Below are 27,059 nucleotides of genomic sequence, written 5' to 3' on the forward strand. Positions count from 1 at the left end.
GCCACCTAGTCCTATTATCATACCTCCTGCCTCCTGCGGCCATGACTTTGTGAGAACTAGACTACTAGCTCTGGGGAACACGTGCATACCTGTGGTGGATTCATGTTGATGTATGGCAAAACCAATACAATATTGTAAAGTAAAAAAGAAAAAAAAATAAAATAAAATGTAAAAAAAAAAAAAGACTACTTTTATCTTGATCAACTTGGACTTTGAAGCCTTTAACCCAGAACCTAGCACACATTTCTTCCTTGTATATTTGTTGGATAATATAAAATATCTTGTGGATGCATATGACATTTCTTCCAATACTGAAACCATGCAATTGACGTACTGCTCTGGCCTAAATCTTTGATGCAGACTGGCATCATAGGTGCCCCTGATGTCTGCCATTAGACCCACTACCTAAAGCCAGTTGTATGTTCCTTGGCTGTCCCTGAAGTCTTCACTTTGTCATTTGACAACTTATCCTCCTAGCAATCTCCTCTCCAATGAAGACAGCCATGCATATCTCATGAACTGGCTAGGAAGATGACATGAAAACACGAATGTCGAGCCTGGCCCTTAGTATCCATTTTTATGATGTTCTTAGCAGTTCTTTTATCCAAGTAGGCAAGGTTCTCCATCTTCTTAGATGTCCATGAAGATCAGTTTGATTTTCCAGCCAAGCTTCAAGGAAGAGATTACAGTTCAATTCTCTGTATTCTGTGAAGCTTCAAAGTCCACTCTCCAAGGACACTGATGAAGGTAAATATTTTATCGAGACCTTTTTGATTATTACAGACCTATTATTGGCCTAAAGTGCTAAACTAGGGCATGTCAGAGCATATATAACTAGGGGCTCCCGGTCACCATTACATGCTAAGAACCTGAACTTCCCTGAGTACTTGGAGCCAGGAAAGAAGCATGAACTGGCTTGAGCTCCTCGGGCTGGTGGTCTTCTCAAATTGCAGAATCATGTAAGTATGGAGACTGTAAGCCACATCATCTTCTTTTCTGTGATTTTTCTTTTCATCTGATTATTCTTCTACTCATCAGCTTTAGAACAGAATGGAATACTTCCCTGACAATCTTAAAGTTAAACCCTTAAATATTGATAAGTACCTTGCTATAGGAACTGTGGGACCCAAGGTTCTTGGTGTAGATTTGCATAGTTGCACAACTCTGGGGTCCAGTCATGTCATGACCTATTGAAATTGGAACTCCTTGCAATTGCTCAGTGCACAGTCAATGCAGATGTAGGTGTGGTCCTGTGGAATAGCACTTTTCTACCTCTTATTTAGCATGTCCTCTTTGTTCCCTCTCTACTTCAGTGTGTATATGTCTATGTCTGCATCTATGCATCACTATCATGTATCTCTCCACCCCTTTGGAATTCTCTGTGAGTGTATTTCTCTCTGTGGTGTTTTCTTTTAACTTTTCTTTTAATTTTCTACATTTCCTGAACTTGTTCCTTATCTTCTGGATTCTTCTTTCAACTCTCTCTTCTCTTTCAACTTTGAGAAAGAGTGGGAGAGCTACTTATACACTGTTTTATATCTGACAAGCAGTGTGACCACAGCCAATTCACAAGTCTCTTGAATTTCAAATTCCTCCCTTGTAAAAGAGGACAGGAATCCCCCTTCTACCTCCTTCCCTGAGCTTCTATGAGAAGGATACAGTGGGGTGGCAACAGCAGTGCTAGTGTCATTGTTGAGACTTCCTATTTATCAGGCACCTTATATCCATCACTTCACTATCCCCAAGATGTCCTATTCAGAGGGTTTGTATTGTTACATTCCACCATTTTACTGAAGGGGAGACTGAGACCCCACATGGTCATATGGCTTACCCAACATTACAGAACAGAATCTTTATTCAAACCTGCATCTTTGCCATGGAATATGCATAAAATTCTCGTAATAAGGTGACTTATAAAAATGATTAGAAAATACACAGGGCCATTGCAATGACAGTTATAGCTTAACACTGACAGCTAATTGTGGCATCTTCTTTGTTTTCTTTGTCAAATAATCAGTGAAAGAATATCTCTAAGGAAAGTGAAGACCATGAGAAATACCCTAAGTGAAAAAAACATGCTGAAAAGTTTCCTCAAGGAACATGCTTACAGTCTGTCCCAGATTTCTTCTCATGGCTCAAATATAACTATTCACCCCCTGAGGAACATTATGGATGTGAGTGTTTTGGGAGGATGGTGCTCCACAGCGCCCCCCTGGTGTCCTAGCCTAGTATTGGGGCCCATCTGGAGATGCCACGTGGGATGTTGGGGCTGGGGCTCCTGCAGGAGGCAGAAACACTGGGCAAAACGGGCCCCACCCAGAGGAGAAGGCACTATCATCCTTAACTCTTGTCTTGGTGACTGCACTGAGAAATTACCAGGTGGCAGGTAAACATTCATTTCTGTGTCAAAGATGTGTCATTAGTTTGAGGGAGATTGTTCCTTCTGAGGAGAAGGCAATGACAACCAACTACAGTACTCTTGCCTGGAAAAACCCAAGGACGGAGAGGCCTGGTAGGCTGCAGTCCATGGGGTCGCTAAGAGGTGGACACGACTGAGCAAATTCACTTTCACTTTTCACTTTTCACTTTCCTGAATTGGAGAAGGAAATTTCAACCCACTCCAGTGTTCTTGCCTGGAGAATCCCAGGGATGGTAGAGCCTGGTGGGCTGCTGTCTATGGGGTTGCACAGAATCAGACACGACTGAAGTGATGCAGCAACAGAAACATCAGCAACAGTTCCTTCTGAACTAAGGGAGTCAACTAGTTACAGATGAAGAGTGAATCATCTCTGATCAGAAGGTAGAACAAACTGCAAAGCAATTGTGAATCCCCAGGCAGAGGAATTCAGTTTCCACAGGTGCAAGAACCGCAACAGTAAAAAGTTACTGAACCTGTATTCCGTGTAAGGCCATCAGAATCTAACACAGTCGTTACTGTTTTTAGATTAGAAAAAGGGCTTGTTTTGTCTTCAAGAATGCCCAAGGCAGCCTGAGAGATAGGCAAAGAGTAAATACATTCAAATGAAAGGGTCACTTGTGTGGTGTTGACTGGATGTGGTCTGAGTTTAGAGGGAGTGTCTGGAGTTGATCAAGAAGGACCTCCTGGAGAAGGGGGTGCAAAGGCTGAGTTTGAAGAGACTACAGAGTTTCTCAAATGAAGGCACCAGGACTTCCCTGGGTGTCCAATGGTCATGGAGGTCCAGCAGTTATGCCTCTGAGCTTCCAATGCAGAAAATACCACTTCAATGCCTGGTCATAGAATCAATATCCTGCATACAGTGTAGCACAGGAAAAAAAAAAATCAAATGCAAGCACCTCTGTGATCAAAGGCTGTGAGCTTCACAGTGGTAGGAAAGTGATCTCAAGAGATGTATGACACCCAAAGGGAGACATCAGTGTGGGAATAGAGGGTAGCCAGTTCTCCACTAACCCACTCCCTGCTTCTCCCTGTAGATGCTCTACATGGGTAACGTCACCATTGGAACACACCCTGAGGAGTTCCAGGTTATCTTTGACACAGGCTTATCTGATTTGTGGGTGCCTTCCATCTTTTGCTAAAGTCCAGCCTGTTGTGAGTACAGGTACTCCCTACCCAGACCATCCTTCACTTGCTCTGCCACCCTGTTTCCACCCTTGGCACCTGATGACACTCATCTCTTGTGTCTGCAGCTACATAAGTTAGGGTCAGACATTACAAGTCTTCCACCTTTCAGCCTAACCAAAACACCTTCAGCATCACCTATGGATCTGGGAGCATGAAAGGATTTCTTGCTTATAACACCATTTGGATAACATGTAAAGAGAAGCTGAAAAAAAAAAAAAAAAGAGAGAAGCTGAGTCAGGACTGGCTATGGAGTGACCCCTACTTGCAAAACAGATGCAGGACCATCTGTCAGGACCCTTCCTAGCCTGACTCCCATAGATATCGGCCATCTTACCCACAGAATCCTGTCCCTGGGGAGGCAGTGTCCATGGTGACACACGAGCAAATGGATTAGCTAACCCAGGGAGTGGCTTGAGGTGTGGACTTTCAGCTCCTCTGCTCATGAGCAGCTCAAGGTTTATTTTCCTGGGAGCGAGAAGAGGGGAAAAAAGCGCCCACTTTTATATTCACAGACTGTTCCAGGCACTTTCAGGTAATAATTGGTTTAATCCTGCAACAACACAACACAGCAGGTGGTCTGATTAGCTCATGAGACATATGAGGAAACTGAGGTACAGACAGCAAGGGCCTTGCTGAGGCCCACATGTGGTAAACGGTGGAGCTTGGTTGGCTTTTCTTGACTGAAGTTGCTGTAGGGTATTTACGGACAGTATAAAACTTATATGGGGACCCTGGGGGCAGTCAAGGGCTTCAGGTATCCACAGTGGGACACTGGAGGCCAGAGATGTCAAGGGGCCTGATAAATGAGTTCTCACTCTAGGGTGCCTTTGAGAGTCTCATAAGATGTATGGCCTGCCTCCCCAAAGTACTTGAGTAGTTCCCCTCTCTCTCTTTCTCTCTCATACACACTCACACAAATACACACATATCCCCAAAAGTGAATTTCCCAGGCAGCAGTTTCATAGATCCCTGCAAGCAAGACTGTGTTTTTGGCTTCCATCTTCCTGGACAGATACAGAATCCACAGTACCTTAGAGAATACAGTCCATTTCTGTCATTAGGTCATAGTGTTGACAGAAAAGGCTACCTTGCTCTCAACTCATTTTGTCCACAAGGGAGCACCAATGGGTCCTGGCCTGACTCTTGGTTGCCCCACCTGGACAGAAGCCACAAGGCCAATTTGACTCACTCAGGTGGTGTTTTTCAGAGGGACAGATGTTTTAAAATTCACAACCTCTCACAAATGGAACTCAAATTCCCCTCCCAGCTTGGTCTAACCATCTGAGGTCCAGCAAAGACACAACCCTGCCGCAATTCTCTGAGGATCTAATGGCAATACACCCCAGCCCAGTCCTGGCCCCACTTCATGTATCTTCTCTCCCACAGATTGGGTACCTTGTAAGTTCTGACCAGCTGTTCGGTCTAAACGTTGTGGCATACGGGTGTGAGGGTGTACCTTTTGATGGCATCTTGGGCTTGAACTACACCAACATATCTGTTTTTGGAGCCATCCCCATCTTTGACAACCTGAGGAATCATGGTGCCATTTCTGAGCCTGCTTTTGCCTTCTACTTGAGCAAGTACGTCTGAGATGGACAATCCCTTTCTCTAAATTAGCTTTAAGATGCTTTCAGTTGCACGAAAATTACAGAATACTTGATAAAGAAGAATCCTGAGAGACAATCTAACCCAGGATAAATATAGCCCCAGGGCCGTACCTGGCTTCACCACTGGCTTTTATAAGTAACGTTTTACTGGAACACAATGCTGCTCCTGGGCTCAAGACCAATAACTTGGTCTAGGCGGGTGAGTGAGGAGGAAGACTAGTGGAAGGCAACAGGAAACAAGTTGGAGGAAAAAGCAATATGATTTGCTTATGAGTTTGATCAGGAAGGAAGGAGAAGGATGGTGGATATTTTTCCTTCCTTATTAGCATTCCACTGGCAGCCCAGGACTAGCTACCCAATTTGCAGGAGCCAGTGAAAAATGAAAGTGTGGGACACAAAACAACCATGTGGGATTCCTTGTTCAAGAAATATTAGGCATTTCAAGACACGGAGAGTATAGGTGGGGTCCCTTCTGAGTGTGGGGCCCTTTGAACAGTAGAGGTCACAGGCCAGCAGAGCCAACTCTGGGTGACCTGAACCCACATCCTTAGAACTCTCAGGCCTTGATTTTCCTGAAAAATGACAAGCTAGACAAGGAGAAAGCCAATATGCTTCAGCACCGTGTCCTCTGAGTGTGTCTGAGCACTCAGGTCACAGGAGGTACAGCATGTTCAGAAGATAGAGTGGATGGAGCCTAGCTAAGTGACTCAGCTTCTAACCTCTTCTGTATCACTCATTAGCTGGTAACTGACCTCAATCTGGATCTCAATCTCTCCTAGCCTCGATTTCTGCATCTGTTTATGGGGACCTTATTAGGGCCTTGATGGGTGGACCATCATAGCTCTCAGACAGTGCTGCTGTTACTGTCCTCCAAGGATCCCCCCTCTCTTCTCTCTACACATGCAGGCGAAAGGCAGTGTGGTGATGTTTGGTGGGGTGGATAAATCCTACTACCAGGGAGCGCTCAGCTGGGTACCATTGATCCACGTGGGCGACTGGAGTGTACACATGGACTGGTAACCTCTCCCTCTGAGGGTCAGCCCAAGTGATGCTCCCGCTACCGTACATGGACACAGGCAGACACACACAAATACATTCTCAGACACATAGTCACACAGACATATACACCACCCACAACAACACAGACAGACACAGAGACACATATAAACATGCATAGCTAGTCAGAGACACACAAACACTCACAGAGACACAAACAAACACACATACAAACAAACACACAACCAGATAGATATGCAAACCACCCATGGGTTCATAATCCCCTGGCCTTCTGACCAGGGTTCTGACCAGGGTTCTGACCAGGGTCCTAAAAGGGTTGGAGGTGTCTGTGCACCTGGGAGAGGGCTGCACCCACTGCCCTGTGAGGTGTGGAGCATGGTTAGATGACTCTACAGTGTGGTGAACAGAGGATCAGGGAGAATTTATCCAGCCTGAACAGAGATATAAGATGACCAATTGTCTGGGGCTACCTGGGACAAAGGAAGTTCTCAGTACAGATAAATGTCAGTTTAAAAACAGGGAAAGTCCTCAGCAAATGGGTAGAACTGGTCTCCTAAGGGAGCAGCTACTGAGCAGTGTAGAGAGATTTGCTGAAGTCTTAAGACTTGAAAGCAACTAATAAAATAGACATCCCACATTCATGGGCACACAGTGGGGCAGGGGCTATAACAGAGAATCAGGAAGGTGGGATCCAGGAGTGACCTGAGGACAAGAGGCATAATTGAGAGGATTCTGTGTGATACCCTCAGACAAAAGCTGACCTATCTTTTGGAGTTTCTGTGGGCTAGTCATGTATTTCCTGGCCAGGGTCTCAGGGTCTGAGCTGGTTGTAGGAGCAGTGCTGGCAGACACCCTCTCCCAGAGGAGCCCCTCTCTCCTACCACTATGAGAATCTGTTGCCCTAGCAAATCTTCATCTTCACTCTGCGATTGACCTGTTATTTGTTCCCCACAAGATATAGCTCTCTGGATGTTTCTTATTTATTATTCACACAGTCTTCATTCATTCACTGAACAGACAAGCCTTGGGCATCCACTGTGTGCCAGGCACTTTAGGGAGGCAATGAGAATAAAACTCGCCCTCCCATCTAAGAAGGCAGATGAACAGGGAATGAGACACACACATAGTGAATTGTGTCTTTGGTACATGTTAGGTATGAGGAAGTGTCTACAGAGACTGTCAAGAAAGTATACTAATAAACACCAGGGGAAAGACTTCCCTGAAACCATGACAATTAACCTGGAATCTGGAAGATGAGAAGAAATTTGCTAGTCAAAGGGGAGGGGGCTCCTTTAGGAAGGAAGATCAGCTTGCGTCAAGGTGCAAAAGAGCCTGGTGTATTCAAGTACTGCATTCAAGAATGTCAAGGAAGGTGCTGTGTAGGGAGCAAAGGAAAAGAGAGCAAGAGACAAAGGGCTGTTTAGAAGACAGTCGGGAAGGGGGAAGCTCTGGGGAGACTCAGAATGACCTTGATCTCTGCTTTGTCACACTGTCTCTCAGCATCTCCATGAAAAGAAAGGTTATTGCTTGTTCTGGCGGCTGTGAGGCCCTTGTGGATACCGGGACATCACTAATCCTTGGCCCAAGAAGACTGGTCAATAACATCCAGAAGCTCATCGGCACCACACCACGGGGTTCGGAGGTGAAGGGTCAAGCCCCAGGGTCACTCCCAGTCTCCACACACAAGAAGGATCTCCAGGGCCAACTTCTCTCCCTCTCTCTAACGGCACTATGTTCCATGTTTTGCAGTCAATACCTTGTCCTCTATTAGCTTCATAATCGATGGTATCAACTACCCAGTACCAGCTCAAGCCTACATCCTCAAGGTGAGGGGAGAACCCTGAAGGGTGGTTATCAAATAGGAACTTGCAGGAACCCTTGGGCTGCTGCTGGGAAGAGGGTGCCCTCTGCAGGCCATCTCACACTATTGCAGATGCTGCTGAGCCCTGGGGCTGGCCAGAGCCTCCCACAATACGAACCACTTCAGAGTAAAAGGCCGTCTGGGACACTGATCATCCTGAAATAAATGTGGAGACACCACGCCATGCTGGCATGGTGCGAGTCACAAGGAGAGGGGAACACTCAGGTCCTCAGTATTTAAAGAGCTTCAGTTCAATCTGAACCCTCAGATGGATGAAAACAGAAAGTCAGCTCTAACAGTCCTTGAAATAAGTCATGTGACAAGGAGAATGGCTGGGGATAGTCTCAGTGTGCTGTCCCACCATAGGGATTAACAGTCTCCCTTCCCTTCTCGCAGTTTTCCTGGTTTGGATGATAAATTATATGGTCACCCTAGTTCTCGGATGCATCTTCCCCTAACTCTGGCCAGGTCCCCACTTTGTGAGTCAGGCTACCCAACCCCTCTGTGGAGAGGCTGGATGCTAATGTGAATAAAGGGTGCACAGTGACTGCTCAGCCCTGGCACAGGGTGGAGGCTTCATGTCAGCTCCCTAGGGGAGTTCAGAGTTGGCTGATGGGCTCAAAGAAGGCTTTGAGGATGGGAGGGAATTTCAGGAATTCTAAAACTGTAAACTCATGGAGCCATGTGGACGGTTGCTTGGTTCTAGGCAAAACTGCACTGGATTCCATGCAAATGTCATCCCAAACTGCTTTGCATTTGGGGCACTAGGGGCTTACTCGGGGTGATGTGGGCTATGGACTGACTGGTGGGGATGGGGAACCAGAGTAAGTTACCCACCCAAGCCTGGAGTGGCCAAAGTGGGTGAGTGCGGGCTGAAGGTGGCTTCTCAGAGTACCTGAGTTAAGTCTTCAAGAATGTGTTGTGGGCACTGCTCTATTTAAGATGGATAACCAACAATGAGTTACTGTGTAGCACAGTGAACTCCACTTAATTATATGACAACCTGGATGGGAGGGGTATTTTTGTGACCAGGATACATGGATATATATGGTTGAGTCTGTTTACTGTCCACCTGAAACTCAGAATATTGTTAATCCGCTATACTCCAATACAAAATAAAGTTTTTAAATAAAGTATGGATTGTGGAGACGCAGGAGGAGAACCAGCATTCTCTTCAGAGAAAACAAGGAGCAGGATGCAGAAGGAAAGAAACAGGGAGAGAGGAGAACTATGGACTCTTTTTCCTTTCTAAAAATTTTATTGAAGTGTGGCTAATCTTCAGTGTTACATTAAGTTCTGCTGCACAGCAATGTGACTCAGTTATACACATACAGAAATATATATTCTTTTTCTTATTCTTTTTCGTGTGGTTTATGACTGGATAGTTAATATATTTCCTTATGCTCTACAGTAGGTCTTTGTTGTTTATTATTCCTCTGTATCCCCACCTCCCAGTCCTCCCCTCTCCCACACCCTTCCTCATGGCAACCTCATGTCTTGGCCCTTTTAGGTTGCTGATGAACTCTCATATCCCCTGCTAATGAGAAAACCCCTTGATACTTACCAAAAGAGGGAAATAAAACCAAGAATTTTGCTGGGTCTGGATATTTGTGGGAGTCACACATAAAGGCTCAAGCTGACTGGTGTGTGTCTCTGACTCCCCCAGGATTCTAGAGGCCACTGCTATACCACCTTTAAAGAGAACACAGTTAGGACATCTAGAGAGAACTGGATCCTGGGTGACGTCTTCCTGAGGCTGTATTTCTCAGTCTTTGATCGAGGAAATGACAGGATTGGCTGGCAAAGGCAGTATAAATGCTTGGAGTGGTTGAGGAATCAGTAAGGCCGCTCTGAGCAAGCACTAAATCACACTTAGGGTACTCCTGCCCAGGATGTTGGTGAGCTGTATTTGGTGGTCTGTACACCCTATTCTCATTAAAGAATACAGGGTTTCACTTGTAATGGTGCTGAAACAGACAGGAGCCTTTGTTTGTGTCTGGGAGGTGTACAATGATTGGGAAGGATCTAGAACAAAGTCTGAATCACAGTTGAGAGGAGCCCACCTCCAACTGGCTTCAAGGAAAGGGAAGACTCATTGAAGTGATTCTGGGAATCCAGGACACAAGACTCAGAGCAAATACAAAGATCTCAGTGACTGGACCCAAGAAATCTGAAGTCATCAAGTCTCTATTCCACACCCTCATGCTTTCATTCCCTCTTCTTTGATGGTGTTAGCCTGACAACTTTATTCCTTAAGGCTTCTATACCTAGTGAGGGAGTCCAAGCTACCTGCTCTAGGGTTGTGTATCCTGAAGTCATTTCCAATAAAGAAAGAAAATATTGAAGACATCAGAGTTCAAGGGTGTTCTCTGAATGACCCACCTCAGATCACGTGTATAGCCCTGGATCAGCCATCCTGGCAGGGACATGGGGTCCTATGATTGGCTTTACATCATCTTGTGGCCCTGACCCAACAGCACACATGATTGTCAATTTCCTCCAGAACTATAAGACTGAAGCTGGGGAGAGACAGCCCCAAGGATAGCGATTGGGAGATAGTCTAGGCCATGGAAGAGTTTGTGATGACCCACCAACTCCACCACCTCCTCATTCAGAGGAATTATAAGGGGTAATGAAATATACTCTCTTCATCCCATCTCAGATGAACTTATCACTGGGCTTCTCCTCCAGAGGAGTTTGGGTGCAGTACTTCATGGAGAGCTGGTTCCGTTTTGTCCCACACCCAGTCACCAGGTCTCTGCCACATATGCCTGCTCTGTTCTTTCCAGTCCTACTTGGTAAGTGGTGGCCCTAGTGGATCCCTGAGCCATCCCCCTCCTTCAGAGCCTTCAGCCTTTCTGAGCTTCTCCATAGGTGGGGCTACAAACTGTTTGCTTGGAGCGGCCATGGTTAGGCACTTTTACAGTGGAAGCATCCGTTCTTTCCACCTGGAGGCCCTCAGTAGATGCCTCAGCTGAGACAGCAGGGGTCAGAGGTTGATATCCTTTCCGATTGGTTTGATCTCCTTGCTGTATAAGGGACTCTCAAGAATCTTCTCAAGCACCACAGTTCAAAAAGCTCAATTCTTTGGCATTCACCATTCTTTATGGTCCAGATATCCCATCTGCACCTGATTACTGGAAAAACCATAGCTGTGACACTACAGACCTCTGTATCAAAGTGAGTCTTTGTGTTTTAATAAACAGTGCAGGTGTTTCATAGCCTTTCTTCCTTCCAAGGAGCAAGTGTCTTTTAATTTTGTGGCCCTAGTCAAGGTCCATAGTGATTTTGAAGCCCAAGAAAATAAAATTTGCCACTGTTTCCACTTTTCCCTCACCTATATGCCATGAAGTGGTGGGACTGGATGCCATGAATGTTGAGCATTTTTTGTGAATAGTTTTTTGAATGCTGACCTTAAGGTAGTTTTTTCATCTCCTCTCCTCATCGTGAGGCTCTTTAGTTCTTTTGCTTTCTGCTATTAGGGTGGTGTCATTTCATATCTGTGGATGTTGATACTTCTCCCAGCAATCTTGATTCCAGCTTGGAATTTATCCAGACCAGCATATTGAATGATGTATCCTACATATAAGTTACATAACCAGAGTGACAATGTATACCTTGTCATTCTCCTTTCCCAATTTTAAATCTTTCAGTTGCTCCATGTCTGATTTTAACTGCCGCTTTTTGACCTACATACAGACTTGTTTGGAGAAAGGTAAGGTGATCTGGTACTCCCATTTCCTTAAGAATTTTCCAGAGTTTGTTATGGTCCACACATTGAAAGGCTTTAGCATAATCAGTAGAGCAGATGGAAATGTTTTTCTGGGTATCCCTTGCTTTCTCTATGATCCAATGGATGTTGGCAATTTGATCTCTGGTTCCTCAAACCAGTTTGTATATCTAGAAGTTCTCAGTTCATGTACTTTCGAAACTTAGGTTGAAAGATATTGAGCATTACCTTGCTAGCAAGTGAAATGAGCCCAATGGTATGTTAGTGAGAGGGTAACAGGCAGGAAGGCCAGGGGTCTCCAAACAGAGGAAATAGCCTGCAAGTGTCAGACATTTTTATCTCTCTTAAGCATCAGGAAGAAACAAACTAGCGATATTTTTTCCTTCTCTATACAAATTTAAAAGGAGGTTTCTCTTAAAATTCTGTGTTGCCATAATGACACCTGGTTTCACCTGAAATTAACTATTCTCAAACCTAGAGATAACCAATGCCTTTTTCTTATGGAAATGTTCGTCTTAAGCTATGCTAATGTACTATGCATCTACCCCAAACTCTGTCTTCAAGTCAGTTCCGCCTTTTGGCTCAGAACCTACTTGACAAACCAGTATGTTATATTCAGATATTGTTCTTCTAATCTATGTAAATTAAATTATTTGTATGGTGATCTGCCCTTCTTCAAGATTCAAGTTAATCATTTTATGGCCCAGGATGCACCATTTGGTGCCAAGATTATCCCCAAATGCATCTTATGGGTGAGGGGCCTGGTGCCATTCTGAGTCTTAAGATATTCCTTTCTTTCATTAACAGACTGCTAGTGACTATATTGGAGATGGAAATGGCAGCCCACTCTAGTATTCTTGCCTGGAAAATCCCACGAATGGAGGAGCCTGGTAGGCTGCAGTCCATGGGGTCCCTAAGAGTTGGATACAACTGAGCAACTTCACTTTCACTTTCATGCATTGGAGAAGGAAATGGCAACCCACTTCAGTGTTCTTGCCTTGAGAATACCAGGGATGGGGGAGCCTGTTGGGCTGCCGTCTCTGGGGTCACACAGAATTGGACATGACTGAAGTGACTTAGCAGTAGCAGTAGCAGTAGCAGTGACTATATAACATCCAGCTGAAGACTAGCAGGGGGGTACTCTTTCTGCCCCCTTCTGATGCCTATGTCAGAAGCTTTCTCTATCTCCTTTATACTTTAATAAAACTTATTACACAAAAGCTCTGAGCGATCAAGCCTTGTCTCTGGCTCCAGATTGAATTCTTCTCCTTTGGGGCCAAGAATCCCCGTGTCTTTGCGTGATACAACAACATTTCAATAGGTTGAACATTCTTTGGAATTGCCTTTCTTTTGGGTTGGAATGAAAACTGACCCTTTCCAGCACTGTGGCCACTGATGAGTTTTCCAAATTTGCTGAGATGTTGAATGCAGCACTTTTACAGCCTCATTCTTTAGAATATTTAAACAGCTCAGCTGGAATTTCATCACCTTCCCTAGCTTTTCTTGTAGTGATGCTTTCTAAATAAAGCCCACTGGACTTCATGCTCTAGTATATCTGGCTTTATGTGAGTGACCCCACCATCATCCCTATCCCGGTCATTATGACCATTTTTGTATAGTTCTTCTGTACATTCTTGCCACCTCTTCTTAATCTCATCTGCTTCTGTTACGTCATTGACTTTTCTGTCTTTTATCGTGCTCATCTTTGCATGAATTGTTCCTCTGGTATCTCCACTTTTCTTGAAGAGATCTATACTCTTTACAATTCTATTCTTTTCCTTTATTTCGTGCACTTTTCACTTATTAAGACTTTCTTATCTCTCCTTGCTATTCTCTGGCAGTCTGCATTCTATTGGGTATAACTTTTCCTTTCTCCTTTGCCTTTCACTTCTCTTATTTTCTCAGCTATTTTTAAGGCCTCCTCAGGCAACCACTTTGCCTTCTCACATTTGTTTTTCTTGAGGATAGTTTTGATGACCACCTCCCATACCGCCATCCATTGTTCTTCAGGCTAACAGACCTAATCCCTTGAATCTATTTTTCATCCCCACTATATAATCATAAGGGATTTGATTTAGGTCATAGCAGAATGTTCTAGTGGTTTTCCTTACTTACTTCAATTTAAACGTGAATATTGTTTGCTTCTGCCTAAACATTGCTTCCAGATCACCACCCACCACTCCCAGTGGGTGTGGAGCAAAAACAAACAATTTGAGGACTGTTACCCTGGGTTTGCGGAGAAGGCAATGGCACCCTACTCCAGTACTCTTGCCTGGAAAATCCCATGGATGGAGGAGCCTGGTAGGCTGCAGTCCATGGGGTTGCTAAGAGTCGGACACGACTGAGCCACTTCACTTTCACTTTTCACTTTCATGCATTGGAGAAGGAAATGGCAACCCACTCCAGTGTTCTTGCCTGGAGAATCCCAGGGATGGGGGAGCCTAGTGGGCTGCTGTCTATGGGGTCGCACAGAGTCGGACATGACTGAAGCGACTTAGCAGCAGCAGCAACCCTGGGTTTGTGCTTGGCTTTTCACATACTTAGCTGTGTGAGCTTGATTAAGTCTCTTAACCTCAGTTTTCTCATCTGGAAAATGGCCACTATGATGATAATTCCACCTTCTAGATTGCATGTGTGCCTGCAAAGAGCAGGTGGCCCTGAGAGGGCTTTCTGGGTTCCTGAGTCTGGAACAAATATGAATTATTCTGCTACCTGGGAGAAAGAAATCTTCAGTTTAGAGGTTATGGCTGCCATTCCCAGGCTAAATATTGATTCAAGCCAAATGACATCTATTTCTGAACCCTGACCCAGAACTCTGACTGAGCCGATGCTTCTGTTTTCTGGGCTCACACAAGAGCTAATTATTACTGGCTCAGATTACACCCTTCCTCAGCCTTACCAGTCAGCCTTTCTTTGTCAACTACTTCTCCCCTGAAATCACACTGCAAGGAGAGTCATAAAGGCTCTTGGTCTTTTGTCAGTTTCCCACATCTCCAGCATAGCAACAAGTAGCTGTTATGGCTACTTGTCATAGCAACAACTATGGCAACCTGTACAGTCCAATCTCAGCCTGTTAAATGAAACTGTCCCCATTTGGCCCCTCATGTTTAAATTACCTATAGTTGCCTTAGTAACCTTCCTATGCTTGCTGTTTAATGTCGAAATATGTGTGGACCTCATCTAGTTTCCTTTCCCAAGCATAATTCCAACCATGCAGTTAAGTAACCAAACATTTAGTCATTGAAATACCCACAGGAATTGACAAAAGCAAACCACCCATCATGCATTTCTTGCTTGCCCCAAAACACCATAGAAGTGATCTGCTGAAACAAAGTGATACATTGGCATGTACACTCCAGAAGGGACACTTTTTCTCTGGATTTGTTTTCCATCTAGTGCAGAATGTCTACCATAAGTCTAGCCCTCCAGCAGCTGGTCACCTATTTTTTGCAGATTTAGCCCACTCCAGATCCCTTCCACATCCCTCAGCAAAATCTAGAGAACAGACTTAGTCCAACTTCTCACTCCTTAGAAAAAGTTTTTTTTTTTTTTTTTTTTTTTTTTAAGAAAACAATATTTGGTAACACTTTCAAAATCTTGTGCTCCTTGCCTTGGATTCAAGGACCTGCACCAGAGGATGGGAAGCCTCCCCTTCCACCTAAATCTTTCACCATTCCCACCAGGGCCACAGGCTTGACTGGACCCCAAAGACTTCTGCTTGCTCCCTGATGTCTTCTGTACAGCAGTTCAGTTCAGTCTCTCAGTCATGTCCAGCTCTTTGCTATATCATGGGGTGCAGCATGCCAGGTTTCCCTGTCCATCACCAACTCCCAGAGCTTGCTCAAACTCATGCTCATCAGGTCGGGGATGCCACCCAACTATTTCATCTTCTGTCTTCCCCTTTGTCTTCTGCCTTTAATCTTTCCCTGCATCAGGGTCTTTTCTAATGAGTCAGTTCTTCCCATCAGGTGGCCAAAGTATTGGAGGTTCAGCTTCAGCATCGGTCTTTCTAATGAATATTCAGGACTTATTTCCTTTAGCATGGACTGGTTGAATCTCCTTGCAGTCCAAGGGACTCTCAAGAGTCTTGTCCAACACCACAGTTTAAAAGCATCAATTCTTTGGTACTCAGCTTTCTTTATGGTCCAACTCTGACATTCAGTCACGACTTCTGGTAAAACCATAGCTTTGACTGTAAAGATCTTTGCTGGTAAAGAAATGCCTCTGCTTTTTAGTATGCAGTCAGGTTTTTCATAGCTTTTCTTCCAAGGATTAGCGTCTTTCCCCCCCACAGCTGCAGTCACTACAGTGATTTGGGAGCCCAGGAAAATAAAGTCTGTCACTGTTTTCATTGTTTTTCCAGGTATCTGCCATGAAGTGATGGAACTCGATGCCATGATCTTCATTTTTTTGATCTGTATATACCACATCCTGACCATCCCAAAGAAAAAGAAATGCAAAAAGGCAAAATGGTTGCCTGAGGAGGCCTTACAAATAACTTAGAAAAGAAGAGAAGCAAAAGGCAAAGGAGAAAAGAAAGACATACCCATCTGAATGCAGAGTTCCAAAGAATAGCAAGAAGAGATTAAAAAAAAGTCTTCCTAAGTGATCAGTGCAAAGAAATAGAGGAAAACTTTAGAATGGTAAAGACCAGAGATGTCTTCAAGAAAATTAGAGATAGGGAGGGAATATTTCAGGCAAACATGGGCACAATAAAAGAGAGAAATGGTACGGACCTAACAGAAGCAGAATATATTAAGAAGAGGTTGAAAGAATACATAGAATAACTGCACAAAAAAGATATTAATGACCCAGATAACCACGATGGTGTGATCACTCACCTAGAGCTAGACAATCCTGAAATGTAAAGTCAAATGGGTCTTCAGAAGCATCACTACGAGCAAAGCTAGTGGAGGTGATGGCATTGCTGTAGAGCTATATCAGATCCTAAAAGATGATGCTGTTAAAGTGCTGCACTCAATATGCTAGCAAATGTGGAAAACTCAGCAGTGGCCACACGACTGGAAAGGTCGTTTTCCTTGCAATCCCGCAAAAAGGTGATTTCAAAGAATGTTCAACTACCACACAGTTGCACTCATCTCATATGCTACCAAAGTAATTCCCCCAAGCAAGTCTTCAACAGTACATGAACTGTGAAATTCCATATGTTCAAGCTGGATTTAGAAAAGGCAGAGGAGCCAGAGATCAAATTGTCAACATTCATTAGATCATAGAAAAAGCAAGAGATTTCTAGAAAAACAGCTACTTCTGCTTTATTGACCATGCAAAAGCCTTTGACTGTGTGGATCACAACAAACTGGAAAACTTACAGAGATGGGAATACCAGACCATCTTACCTGCCTTCTCCTTAGGCTGCAAGGAGATCCACCCAGTCATCCGAAAGGAAATCAATCCTGAATATTCATTGGAAGGACTGATGCTGAAATTGAACCTCTAATACTTTGGCCAACTGATGTGAAGAACTGATTCATTAGAAAAAAACCCTGTTACTTGGAAAGATTGAAGGCAGGAGGGGAAGAGAATGACAGAGGATGAGATAGTTGGATGGAATCACCAACTCGATGGACATAACTTTGCCCAAGCTCCAGGAGTTGGTGAAGAACAGCGAGCCCTGGTGTGCTGCAGTCCATGGGGTTGCAGAGTGCGACATGACTGAGCGACTGAACTGAACTGAACATACCACATAGCAAATACTATTTGTAATGGGCATGTTTCTCCAGCAAGACTGGGGCTCCCTAAAGCCCCAACACGTATCCCCAATCAAGTATGCACCCATGCACAGAAGTCAGTGCTTAGCATTCACAAGACATTCAGTGAGTTCTGATTGCAGGGGGACCTCCATTTTAGTCGACATAAAGGAGCAAAGGACACATTTATACTCCTGTCTCAAATAACTCCAAAGTAGAAAAGACAAATGAAAGAGCATTGCTTTACATCAAACATCTGTCAGGAGAGAGTGGATTCCTGAGTTGAGGAGCAAGAAGGAGAGTTCTACAATTGCCCCAACTCTAGAAATAGTTTTCAACACATACATGGAAGGTGTACCTAGGCAGAGACAAACAGTCTCCCCAAGAAGAGAGATTTATGACTCTATATAGTTAGAGTTCACAGGAGAGAGCTACATACAGAGAACTGTGGGAAGGTACAGGTGATACCCTTCCAGGTTTCAGCAGAGTTGATAGTACTGGTCTGAATTATAGGGAAAAAATCCTTGAGTCTCATATTGCACCAAGTTTAATTGTGTCCCCAACCACCAGCGTGGAAATTAGTCATTTTTAATATAAATTTATTTATTTTAATTTAAGGCTAATTACAATATTGTATTGATTTTGCCATACATTGACATGAATCCACCATGGGTGTACACGTGTTCCCCATCCTGTACCCCTCTCCTACCTCCCTCCCCATACCATCCCTCTGGGTCATCCTAGTGCACCAGCCCTGAGCATCCTGTATCATGCATCAAACCTGGGCTGGACATTCGTTTCACATATGATATTATAGATGTTTCAATGCCATCCTCCCAAATCATCCCATCCTCACCCTCTCCCACAGAGTCCAAAAGTCTGTTCTATACATCTGTGTCTCTTTTGGTGTCTTGCATACAGGGTAATTGTTACCATCTTTCTAAATTCCATATACATGCATTAGTATACTGTATTGGTGTTTTTCTTTCTGGCTTACTTCACTCCTTATAATAGGCTCCAGTTTCATCCAGCTCATTAGAACTGATTCAAATGTATTCCTTTTAATGGCTGAATAATACTTCATTGTGTATATGTAGCACTGCTTTCTTATCCATTCATCTGCTGATGGAGATCTAGGTTGCTTCCATGTCTTTGTCAGTTGCTTCATTTGCTATTATTTTCTCACAATCTGAAGGCTGTCTTTTCACCTTGCTTATAGTTTCCTTTGTTGGGCAGAAGATTTTAATTTTAATTAGGTCTCATTGTTTTCTTTTTGCCTTTATTTCCAATATTCTGGGAGGTGGGTCATAGAGGATCCTGCTGTGATTTATGTTGGAGAGTATTTTGCCTATGTTCTCCTCCTGGAGTTTTATAGTTCCTGGTCTTATGTTTAGATCTTTAATCCATTTTGAGTTAATTTTTGTGTATGGTGTTAGACAGTGTTCTAGTTTCAGTCTTTTACAAGTGGTTGAGCAGTTTTCTCAGCACCACTTGTTAAAGAGATTGTCTTTTCTCCATTGTATGTTCTTGCCTCCTTTGTCAAAGATAAGGTGTCCATAGCTGCGTGGATTTATCTCTGGGCTTTCTATTTTGTTTCATTGATCTATATTTGGTGCCAGTACCATACTGTCTTGATAACTGTGGCTTTGTAGTAGAGCCTGAAGTCAGGCAGGTTGATTCCTCCAGTTCCATTCTTCTTTCTCAAGATTGCTTTGGCTATTCGAGGTTTTTTGTATTTGCATACAAATTCTGAAATAATTTGTTCTAGCTCTGTGAAAAATACCGTTGGTAGCTTGATAGGGATTGCATTGAATCTATAGATTGCTTTGGGTGGTATACTCATTTCCATTATATGGATTCTTCTGATCCATAAACATGGTATATTTCTCCATCTATTAGTGTCCTCTTTGATTTCTTTCACCAGTGTTTTATAGTTTTCTATATGTAGGTCTTTTGTTTCTTTAGGTAGATGTTGTCTTAAGTATTTTATTCTTTTTGTTGCAAGGCTGAATGGAATTGTTACCTTAATTTCTCTATTTTCTCATTGTTATTCTATAGGAATGCAGGTGATATCTGTGTGTTGACTTTATATCCTGCAACTTTACTATATGCATTGATTAGCTCTAGTAATTTTCTGGTGGAGTCTTTAGGGTTTTCTATGTAAAGGACCATGTCATCTGCAAATGGTCAGAGTTTTACTTCTTCTTTTCCAATTTGGATTCCTTTTATTTCCTTTTCTGCTCTGATTGCTGTAGCCAATACTTTAAAAACTATGTTGAATAGTAGTGGTGAGAGTGAGCACCTTTATCTTGTTCCTGACTTTAGGGGAAATGCTTTCAATTTTTCACCATTGAGGATAATGTTTGCTGTGGGTTTGTCATATATAGCTTTGATTATGTTGAGGTATGTTCCTTCTATACCTGCATTCTGGTGGGTTTTATCATAAATGGATGTTGAACTTTGTCAAAGGTTTCTCTGCATCTATTGAGATAATCATATGGCTTTTATTTTTTAATTTGTTAATGTGGTGTATTACATTGATTGATTTGCGGATATTGAAGAATCATTGCATCCCTGGGATAAAGCCCGTTTGGTCATGGTGTATGATCTTTTAATGTGTTGTTGGATTCTGGTTGTGAGACTTTTGTTAAGGATTTCTGCATCTATGTTCATCAGTGATATTGGCCCGTAGTTTTCTTTTTTTGTGGCATCTTTTTCAGGTGTTGGTATTAGGGTGATGGTGGCCTCATAGAATGAGTTTGGCAGTTTGTCTTCGTCTCTGAAATTTTCTGGAAGTTTGAGTAGGATAGGTGTTCAGTTCAGTTCAGTTCAGTTCAGTCACTCAGTCGTGTCCGACCCTTTGTGACCCCATGAGTCGAAGCACGCCAGGCCTCTCTGTCCATCACCAACTCCCGGAGTTCACTCAGACTCACATCCATCGAGTCAGTGATGCCATCCAGCCATCTCATCTTCTGTCGTCCCCTTCTCCTCCTGCCCCCAATCTCTCCCAGCATCAGAGTCTTTTCCAATGAGTCAACTCTTCACATGATGTGGCCAAAGTACTGGAGTCTCAGCTTTAGCATCATACCTTCCAAAGAAATCCCAGGGCTGATCTCCTTCAGAATGGACTGGTTGGATCTCCTTGCAGTCCAAGGGACTCTCAAGAGTCTTCTCCAACACCACAGTTCAAAAGCATCAATTCTTCGGCACTCAGTCTTCTTCACAGTCCAACTCTCACATCCATACATGACCACAGGAAAAACCATAGCCTTGACTAGACGGACCTTTGTTGGCAAAGTAATGTCTCTGCTTTTCAATATGCTATCTAGGTTGGACATAACTTTCCTTCCAAGGAGTAAACGTCTTTTAATTTCATGGCTGCAGTCACCATCTGCAGTGATTTTGGAGCTCAGCAAAATAAAGTCTGACACTGTTTCCACTGTTTCTCCATCTATTTCCCATGAAGTGATGGGACCAGATGCCATGATCTTTGTTTTCTGAATGTTGAGCTTTAAGCCAACTTTTTCATTCTCCACTTTCACTTTCATCAAGAGGCTTTTGAGTTCCTCTTCACTTTCTGCCATAAGGGTGGCGTCATCTGCATATCTGATGTTATTGATATTTCTCCCGGCAATCTTGATTCCAGCTTGTGTTTCTTCCAGTCCAGCGTTTCTCATGATGTACTCTGCATGTAAGTTAAATAAGCAGGGTGACAATATACAGCCTTGACGTGCTCCCTTTCCTATTTGGAACCAGTCTGTTGTTCCATGTCCAGTTCTAACAGTTGCTTCCTGACCTGCATACAGATAGATGTTAACTCTTCTCTAAATTTTTGGTAGAATTCAGCTTTGAAGCCATCTGGTCCTGGGCTTTTGTTTGCTGAAAGATTTCTGATTACAGCTTCAATTTCCATGCTTTTGATGTGTCTGTTAAGATTTTCCATTTCCTCCTGGTTCAGTTTTGGAAAGTTGTAATTTTCTAAGAATTTGTCCAGTCTTCCAAGTTGTCCATTTTATTGGCATATAGTTGCTGATAGTAGTCTCTTATGATCCTTTGTATTTCTGTGTTGTCTGTTGTGATCTCACCATTTTCATTTCAAATTTTGTTGATTTGATTCTTCTCCCTTTGTTTCTTGATGATTCTGGCCAATGGTTTGTCAATTTTATTTATCCTTTCAAAGCACCACCTTTTCTCTTTTTGATTTTTGCTATGGTCTCTTTTGTTTCTTTTGTATTTATTTGTGGCCGAATTTTGAGGATTTATTTACTTCTAATAACCCTGGTGTTCTTCATTTCTTCCTTTTCTAGTTGCTTTAGGTGTAGAGTTAGGTTATTTATTTGACTTTTTTCTTGTTTCTTGAGGTATGCCTGTATTGCTATGAACCTTCCCCTTAACAGTGGTTTTACAGTGTCCCGCAGGGTTTGGGTTGTTGTGTTTTCATTTTCATTCATTTCTATGCATATTTTGATTTCTTCTGTGATTTGTTGGTTATTCAGCAGCATGTTGTTCAGCCTCCCTATGTTGGAATTTTTAATAGTTTTTCTCCTGTAATTGAGATCTAATCTTACTGCATTGTGGTCAGAAAAGATGCTTGGAATGATTTCAATTTTTTTGAATTTACCAAGGTTAGATTTATGGCCCTGGGTGTGATCTATCTTGAAGAAGGTTCTGTGTGCACTTGAGAAAAAGGTGAAATTCTTTGTTTTGGGGTGAAATGTCCTTTAGATATCATATGTCTAACAGATCTATTGTATCATTTAAATTTGTGTTTCCTTGTTAATTTTCTGTTTAGTTGATCTAGCCATGGGTGTGAGTGGGGTGTTAAAGTCTCCCACTATTATTGTGTTATTGTTAATTTCCCGTTTCATATTTGTTAGCATTTGTCTTACATACTGTGGTGCTCCTATGTTGGGTGCATTTATATTTATAATATTTATATCTTCTCCTTAGATTGATAGTTTGATCATTATGTAGTGTCCTTTGTCTCTTTTCACAGCCTTTGTTTTAAAGTCTATTTTATCTGATATGAGGATTGCTACTCCTGCTTTCTTTTGGTCTCTATTTGAGTGGAATATCTTTTTCTAGCCCTTCACTTTCAGTCTGAATGTGTCCTTTGTTTCCAGGTGGGTCTCTTGTAGACAACATATATAGGGGTCTTGTTTTTGTATCCATTCAGCCAGTCTTTGTGTTTTGTTTGGGGCATTTAACCCATTTACATTTAAGGTAATTATTGATAAGTATGATCTCGTTGCCATTTACCTTATTGTTTTGCATTTGAGTTTATACACCCTTTCTGTGTTTCTGGTCTAGAGAAGATCCTTTACTATTTGTGGAGAGCTGGGTGGTGGTGCTGAATTCTCTCAGGATTTGCTTGTCTGTAAAGCTTTTGATTTCTCCTTCATATTTGAATGAGATCCTTGCTGGGTACAGTAATCTGGGCTGTAGGTTTTTTTCTTTCATTACTTTAAGTATGCCCTGCCATTCCCTCCTGGCCTGAAGAGTTTCTATTGAAAGATCAACTGTTATCCTTATGGGAATCCCCTTGTGTGCTATTTGTTGTTTTCCCCTTGCTTATTTTAATATTTGTTATTTTTGTTTGATCTTTGTTAATTAGATTAATATGTGTCTTGGGGTGTTTCACCTTGGGTTCATCTTTTTTTGGGACTCTTTGGGTTTCTTGGACTTGGGTGATTATTTCCTTCCCCAATTTAGGGAAGTTTTCAACTATTATCTCTATTCTATTATAGGTAGATTCCCTATCTCTTCTTCTTTTGTTTGGTTTGGTGGACATTTATCCTGTTCCTTTACCTTCTGGGTATTTCTCTGCCTCTTCGTCTTGTTTATATTGCTGTGTTTGGGGTCGCCTTTCCGTATTCTGGCAGTTTGTGGAGTTCTCTTTATTGTGGAGTTTCCTTGCTGTGGGTGGGGTTAGACCGGTGGCTTGTCAAGGTTTCCTGGTTAGGGAAGCTTGTGTCGATGTTCTGGTGGGTGGAGCTGAATTTCTTTTCTCTGAAGTGAAATGAAATGTCCAGTAATGAGTTATGAGATGTCAATGGATTTGGAGTGACTTCGGGCAGCCTGTATTTTGAAACTCAGGCCTACGTTCCTGTGTTGCTGGAGAATTTGCGTAGTAAGTCTTGGTCTAGAAGTTGTTGGCCCTTGGGTGGTGCTTAGTTTCAGTGTAGGTATGGAGGCATTTGATGAGCTCCTATCGATTAATGGTCCCTGGAGTCAGGAGTTCTCTGGTGTTCTCAGGATTTGGACTAAAGCCTCCCGCTCCTCATTTTCAGTCTTATTCTTACAGTAGCCTCAAGACTTTTCATCTATACAGCACCAATGATAAAACATTTAGGTTAAAAATGAAAAGTTATCCACAGTGAGGGACACCCAGAGAGGTTCACAGAGTTACATGGAGAAGAGATGAGGGAGGAGGGAGATAGAGGTGACCATGAGGAGAAGAGGGGGAATCAAAACAGGTGAGAGCAAACTAGCCAGTAGTCACTTCCTATGTGCTCTGCACAGTCTGGATCCCTCAGAGTTGTTCACAGAGTTACACAGAGAAGAGAAGAGGGAGGATTGAGATAGAGGTGACCAGAAGGAGACTAGGGGGAATCAAAAGGGGAGAGAGAAAGCTAGACAGTAATCACTTCCTTATGTGATCTCACAGTCTGTATCCCTCAGAGATGTTCACAGAGTTACACAGAGAAGAGAAGAGGGAGGAAGGAGACAGAGGTGGCCAGGGGGATAAAGGGGTAAATCAAAAGGAGAGAGACAGATGAGCCAGTAATCAATTCCCTAAGTGTTCTCCACAATCTGGAACACACAAAGAGATTCACAGAGTTGAGTAGATATGAGAAGGGGGAGGGAGGAGATAGAGGCGACCTGGTGGAGAAAAAAGAGATCCAAAGGGGGAAAGAATAATCAGGCCAGTGATCTAGCTCCTAAGTAAAAATGGGCACTGAAGATTGGGTTCTTAAAGGTACGAAATTGCTAACAAATACCAGAAAGCAAAGATTAAAAATCTAGAGTAGAGGTTGAATTCTCAAAAATACGATATTAAAGGAAAAAAACAAAGTCACAAAAATTATAAAATATATATATTTATGAAGTTTGCTTTAAGAAATAGGGTCTTTTTTTCAAAGTAATAGTAGGTTATAAAAATGAAAATTAAAGGAGTAGTAGAGGTCTTAAAAAATTAAATTTAAAGAAAGAAAGTAGTAAAAATATACCTAGGACTTTCTGTGGTGTTGTTGTGGACAGTGTGGGTCAGTTTACTTTCACATAGTTCCTTGATCCAGCTTATACTTCTAAAGATCTATAAGCCCCTTCCTATATAGTCGGTGCTAACTGTGGGGTTTTAATCTACTGCCCCTGTCACTTCCAGGGTGGTTCCCTCTGTTTTAGCTTCTTCTGTTTGCTGGTCTCTTCAGTGTCTAATTTCTGCCCTGACCCAAGGGGGTGGTGGTGGACAATTTTTTATGCTCACTTGTTCAGTTGTGCTGTGGGGAGGGATGGGCGCTGCCAACAGATAACACTGGCATGTGGTCACAGTAATTCGGCCACACTGGGTTTTCCCCTGCTCACGGCGTGTATGCTTTCCCTGTCTACACTGCTCTGGCTCTAGGTTGCTCTGTCGGGAACTGTCTGAGGTGGGCCCTGGGTTGCATGCACTTTCCAGGTCTAAGCCGCCCAGGTTCAGGTACTCGGGTACTACTCAAAGGCACAGACTCAGTTGGTCCTGTGTTTTGTGCCCTTCCCAGGTCTGAGCCGCTCAGATGACCAGGTGTTTGGTGAGTGTGGTCACTGAGATTTATTGCCTCTCCCTTGCCTGCCGCTGGGTTTTCTGGGTGTACAACTGGCATATCTTCTTAGGCAGATGTTGATTGTCCAGAATCCCAAGAAATCTTGGTTAGCAACAAAACCTGCTTGCAGTTTGGTAGATGATGCCTCTCTGGGGCCACAATTGCCCCCTTCTAGCTCTGGCTGCCCTTGCTCCTCTGTCTCTGGCAGGGGATGGGCCAGTCTGCAGCCGGCTAGCCCTGTTCAGTCTTTTGTTCTGTGAGCAGGCCTGGCAGTGTCTTAGTTTAGGGCTTTTCGCTGGGGTAGTTATCCCAGGGTCTGGTTTGCTATCTCAAGTTAGCTCCCTCAGATTGCCCTCGGGGCATTTAGGCCCTGTACTTACTCTAAGCAATGCAGCCCGCACCTCCTTGCCCAGCCACCTCTTGCTAGTGGCGGATGCAGGCGTCTGTGCTGCTTCTCCACTGGGAGTTACCGTTGGGCATGTAATCTGTGGGTTTAAATTATTTATTTATTTTCCCTCACACTTATGTTGCCCTCTGAGGTTCCAAGGCTCACCACAGACTCGCCAGTGAGAGTGTTTCCTAGTGCTTGGAAACTTCTCTCTTTTTAAAGACTCCCTTCCTGGGATGGATCTCTGTCCCTACCTCTTTTGCCTCTCTTTTTATCTGTTACATTTTTTCCTACCTCCTTTTGAAGACAATGGGCTGCCTTTTCTGGGTGCCTGATGTCCTCTGCTGGCATTCAGAAGTTTTTCTTGTGGAATTTACTCAGTGTTCAAATGTTCTTTTGATGAATTTGTTGGGGGAGAAAGTAGTTTCACTGTCCTATTCCTCTGCCATCTTAGGACTGCCCCCGAAGTTACTAATAATTCCCATGAGATCAATAGGGCCCTAAAGACAATATTGCCTTGCTAGTGGGGAATAGTAAACCTGGTCTAAAGGCTGGTTTCATCTCAGCTTAAAAAACTTTACTGCAAGCCTTCAAAAAATGCAATTATTTCCAAGAAATTATCAGTCTTTGCAAACAGTGAAAGGAATAATTTATAAAAATTAAAAAAATCCAGCATCCAAAGGCAAAGTGAGCACATCCACAATCCAATTTAAAATTTCCATATAAATTGTGAAAGTATTTGTCCTAGTTTCATCTCAATATTGTAAGGTAATTATCCACTGATTAAGATAAATAAATAAATTTAAAAGGAAAAAATCTGGATGTGTAAAGAAGCAAGAAAATATCCATAACGAGGGAAAAATCAATTAGTAAAAACAGAAGTAAAATATATATTTCATAATTAGCAGGGAAGGACATTAAAATGCTTACTACATCAGTAATCCTTATATTCATGAAGCTGAAGAATATTGAGTATGTTAAATAGAGACATGTAAAATAGAAATGCAAAGACTGTGGGGAAAAAAATAATTGTGCATCAGAAAGCTTTGAAGTAACTTTAAGAGTGCTAAAATATATGTAAATGGAATCCCACAGGAAGTGAAAGACAAGAAAATAGAGCAAAGAACTTCATAATTACTGGCTCAGAAATTTCCAGGAATGATGAAAGCTTTAAACCCATTAACACAGAAGCTCAATTAATTCAAGGACAAGAAACATGACAACTATACAAAGGCACGTCATAATTCATGGTTTAAGACAATCAACCAAAGAAATGTAACCAGAAGGAAAAACAGACACAGTAGAACAAAAAATGAGGATGACAGCAGATTAGGCAAAAGAA

At 42.8% G+C, this 27,059-nt stretch overlaps 1 pseudogene; it reads left to right on the forward strand.

The window, feature by feature from the left end:
• The first annotated feature begins 906 nt into the window (after window positions 1–906).
• LOC129654151 (pregnancy-associated glycoprotein 1-like) lies at window positions 907–9,932 on the forward strand (annotated as a pseudogene).
• Window positions 9,933–27,059: the final 17,127 nt, after the last annotated feature.

The sequence above is a fragment of the Bubalus kerabau genome, chromosome 5 (genome assembly GCF_029407905.1).
Source record: "Bubalus kerabau isolate K-KA32 ecotype Philippines breed swamp buffalo chromosome 5, PCC_UOA_SB_1v2, whole genome shotgun sequence".
Classification (NCBI taxonomy): domain Eukaryota; kingdom Metazoa; phylum Chordata; class Mammalia; order Artiodactyla; family Bovidae; genus Bubalus; species Bubalus kerabau.